Source organism: Corvus cornix, chromosome 2, assembly GCF_000738735.6.
Source record: "Corvus cornix cornix isolate S_Up_H32 chromosome 2, ASM73873v5, whole genome shotgun sequence".
Taxonomy (NCBI): Eukaryota; Metazoa; Chordata; class Aves; order Passeriformes; family Corvidae; genus Corvus; species Corvus cornix.
This window is the reverse complement of record NC_046333.1, coordinates 6533919-6538864: the sequence shown is the minus strand read 5'-3', so window position 1 is coordinate 6538864 and position 4946 is coordinate 6533919.

Genomic DNA, 4946 nt, shown 5'->3' with positions numbered 1-4946 from the left:
CGCCGCCCCCCGCGCCTGCGCCGCCGCCCGCGCCCGGGCCGCCATGTCGGGTCAGGGCCCTCCCGCGGGTGCGGAGCTGTGTCTGTGGCAGAGAGCCGTGCTTGGGGCTGGGTGATGAATTCGGAGCCGCTGAGTCAATTAGGTTGGAAAAGAGCTTGGACGTCCTCGAGTCCAGCCTACGACTCAGCACGACCAGACTACATCCAGTCTTTCCTTAAATACTTCCATGGTGACTCCACCACCTGCCTGGGCTGCCCATTCCAAACTGAACTCCCGTTCCCCAAAATTAACATCTCTGTATTATGAACCCTGTGCCCAGCACAAATCCCAACCAGCCACTAGACACTGTGAAGAAAATAACCCCAGCCAAAGCCAGCACGTTTCACTCCTTATTCCACACCACTGACGTGCACAGGTCCCGCAGTCGCCCTCCTGCTTCTGAGAACGCTCCTTCACCCACATCTACCAGGGCCCCTGCTACACGGCCTGACATGATGGATTTCGTCAGCTTAAAAGCTTCTTAGCTTAGATATTAGAAAATTTAGGTTGGATATTAGGCAGAGGTTCTTCACCCAAAGGGTGGCTGGGCACTGGAACAGGGCCCCCAGGAACGTGCACAGCACCAGCCTGACAGAGTTCAAAAAGCATTGGACAAAGCTCTTGGGCACATGGTGTGACTCTTGGGGATGTCCTGTATAGGTCCAGGAGTTGAACTTGATGATCGTTGTGGGTCCCTTCCAACTCAGAATATTCTGTGATTCTTTCAAGCCATATATGATGGCAAAGGCTACAGTGCATGTTGTAGGGGGAAGAAGGGGTTTGCCGTCCCCCAGCAAATGCTGCAGATGCTGCTGCCCTTCAGAGCAAGACCTGCCTTGGTTCACGTCTCAGTGAAGGTGGGGTTTGCCCCAGGAAAAAACACCAACGTGGAACCAATCACTTGTAAAAACACAAAACGCTATTTCTTTGGGTGCAGGTGGCTGCGCTACAGCCCACAGATCCTCCAGGTCAGCCCAGAATACCATGTACTAGTACACTTGAGCACTTCAAACAAAAAAAATAGGCTGCAACAAACATCACCTGCAAAGTTGTTGACATCTAATTTGCATACGGGATAATGATGTGTGACTCAGCCCTGGTCACACTGTGAGTGCATGGAGATGCCAGAAATAGCTCCTCCAGATGCCTTGGCCCCAGCATGAACTACAGAGCAAGCTTGTTTCCCATGAGGGGGCAGTTTCCTATCCCCCGCCCCCAGCTCTGTGCTTACTGAAGGCCTGTGGAAGAAAATTAATGAGCTGCATCCGCCGGTCCTCATCCCCGGCATTGGTGCGATGGCTATAGACTGTGCATATGTCCTGGGGGGGTTGTTCTGCCATTTGCCACAAACTGAGCACACTCGCTCAACATATTTGTTCGCTCTGTTCCCTTTGGAGATTTTGGAAGATACAGAGCATGATGGAAGGCAGCCCAATTTGCTTGTTGGATGGGCTCCCTTATCAGTGGGTTGAAACAGCGAATGTTCAGACTCTAATAAGTACCTCCAGAGCTGGGGATTGGAGCGCAGTGGAAATTGTCTGCCCCCCCTTGTCTGGCCGGTGAAATCAAATGGCACATGAAAGGCACTGCTTTAGCATCCAACAGATAAAAGAAAGAATATGCTTTGACTTTGCTGGCCAAAATTTCCCCTCTCCCATGCTGTTGCACAATATGCTGCACTGGGCTCAGAGAATATCTGCTCATATGCTATATGGGCACATCACCATAAACTTTCTTATAATTCTCAACTTTCATTTCATTTTTTTAAGAAGTTGCTAGCTGTTACAGCTGAGGAGAGAGAACACCTCATCTGGAAACGGGTATTGCAATAGCTCACGTGCAGCTTACAGGCTCTCTGTAGACATTCAATTTGCAAACAGCTGCAGAGGTTTGAAACATTTGTGCCCTGCCATTCTCTTTTCAAGCTGTTTATAGAGTCCCTTGGGCATTGATTACTACCTGGGTAGCTCTCCCAGCCGTTTGAGTGCTCCCTAACCCACTTAAAGCAGAATCAGCTGAGTTCAAACAATTTAAATAGGAGCCATACACTAACTGTGTTGATTGTGCCTGAAGTGGGTTAGGGAGCACTCAAACAAGTTGCTTTGGTAGCAGAAGTGAGGGGGGAAGTAAGACACGCGATAACATCTTAAACTCTTCCAGAAGACATCTGTCTGTAGTATAAATAACAGACATAAGTCCATGGAGTACCTGGAACAGAAATTGTGCCATGAAACTATGATGACATACGTCAGCTGATGGTCTTAGAGCAATGAGAAATGTGAAAACATTCATTCATCCTGGTGCTATATTAGAAATCCAGTATGTAACGATTATTTAAATGGTAATAACGATAACTAGCTTCTCAGGTAGAAAAGGAAGAAGGAAACACCTGATCTAAGATATAGGGAATGATATACTCTTCCAGAACCATCACCAGTGTCGCATTTGGAGGATACCCTGGCCTCTCCCTCAGAACACAGCCCTTGTAATTACCATTTCATGCTTTAAGTGTACAGGCATCATTATCTCCTTCTGCTTTCAACACCAGATAGGTCACCCAAGTTGCTGAGTTTAAATTGTTCTGGAAGGGAAATGGACACCCAAGGCGATCTCAGTTTGGGTGTCTGTAGAGCCTGCCACAAGTTACATAATTTAAGCTTTGTTGTTTTATGTTGGTTTGTTTACACCCCTTTTTCACCACAGCATCCAAATGCCTTCCAGGAATGTGTTAAGTGATGTGGCTGAATATCTGCCACTCTTTCATTTCAGGCTCAAAGGCAGAACTGTGTAGGCAGGAGAGGGTTGGGGGTTTACTTTTTATTTTAGGGGTTTTATCTTAAAGTGTTGATGTTACTTATGTTTACAACAAAGAAAGTAATCTAAGGGAGTAGAAGGTGGTGTAGCTTTGATAACCGTTTACTCCCATGAGAATTTATTCAGCACTAACAGAGCAGCTCCCAAGAAACTCAGATAACTTTGAAAATGCACATCTGCACTTAGCTATGAGAAGCCAGTATGCGAGAAGAGGGTGCTTGTGATGCTTTGTGTTAAGATGAACTGCACGTTGTGTTCTAGGTTGTGCAGCTCCAAAGGTAATAGTGCCATACCCAGCTATATCATGTTGCTGTTTCAGAGAAGGGGTAATGGAAACCCAGCTTTGGTTACATCTGTAATCTGCCAGGAGGAGACAGGGGTTCTTAAACAAAACAGATACACAAGCTTAGTGACAGCTCAGAGTCCAGGGCCATCACCAAATGAATTAGCAGGTTAACCAGTTGTGTTTGCATACCCTCAAAGAAATAAGACTGCAAAAAAGGTTTTCTTTGTTTACATAACCTCTCCCCTGCTTGAGATCAGCTTCAGTCAGCTTTTCCTCCTTGCTGAGCTGATCTGTAAAAGCATTCAGCTGTCTCAGTGGTACTGATAACACCTAAGATCTGCTAAAGGACTGTGCTGCTGGCACTGTGGGTCTTCACATTGCCCAAACAACCTATCTGCAGGCCACACGTTCAGCGTAAATTCTAGTTAAAGGGATAGTAGTCAGGGTATACATCATCTTCTTCTTATTTAGTGGACATTTTCATAGAGGCCCTGAGAACATTCTCCTGCACTTCTGCCTCCTCACAGAGAGGTCACCAACATCTTGAATCGTGTAACTTGAGGATGAGGGAGCATTATCGCATATCCCCTGAAGTTTTTGGGCTGTCCAGCTATCATGCTTCATCCAAAATAATTTCAGCTATGTTTTGGGGTTTTTTTAAATTACTTTCAAATCTAAAATTTCAATTTTTAGATACATGGCTGGTCAGCACTCTTTCTTCAAACTTTGATTTTTGGTGTGGAGAACTGCTATCATCTCATATTCAGTGAATTACTTTTGAGTTAGATAAACTATCCCCTCTGATTTTGTTCATCTGACCAGCCAAAACCAGTGCTGACATCTCAGTCACAAATACATGACTGAATTCCCACCTTGTTTTCTAACTATCAGAAGTGATGACAACATAAAAAAGACTCACTTCAGAAGCTCAGCAAGTAGCAGCACAAAAGACAGGTCTTTAATCCCTTGATCATCGTAAACTTGAGGCTGGTTTAAGAGCAGCTGTTACGCAGTTGTCATCCTACAATCACTTGGGAAAGGTCACCCAGTAATGATGTTCACACACCAGCAATCATAGAGTGTTAACTCAATCACGAGAAAGTAAATGGATGGAGAAGCTAAACCTTCCCCTTGGCTGCAAAGCCCTCCAAAAAGAGCAGCAACACAGTGCGAACTATTCATACAAAGATAGATCTGTAGGCCACGCATTAGCTTATTGCATATTTATACCTGTGCACAGCTATTTCTAGAACCATTCTTCAGCAGGGTACTTCAGTCCACCTGCAATTTAAAGCACTTGAGTACTCCCACTGAAAACAACAGAACCATCCATGTCCCTGAAGTTTTATGTCCTTTAAATAAGTCTGCAAATTGAGGCCTTTAACTCCTGCCAAACAGACCTTAATATACTGTGGCAAAAAAACTACAAGCTTCTTATGCAAAGAGCCTAAAAAAGTACTTGCTGTCTTTAAATTATATCAGGGTCTTATGATACAAGACAAGTTAAAGAGAGTTTGGTTGACAGGGGACAGAGATGTATTTTGCAGAATAAGTATCTTATTTCTGAGTGTCTTTCCTAGTTGTGTATCCCACTGTTGTGGGATCCCTTGTGTGCTTCATAGATTCATGGGGGAACATTGCCATTTCTGGCACCTGCCTGTTCAGAAGAAGTTGTTGTCTCCCAGGTAAAAGTCTTTCAGTGCTTCTCAGGTTTCTAAAACATCTTCTGTGTCTGCTTTTTCTGTGCTAGGGTTGAACAGAATCAGAATCCAATACTCCTGTTGATATTGTATTACCAGCCATGATA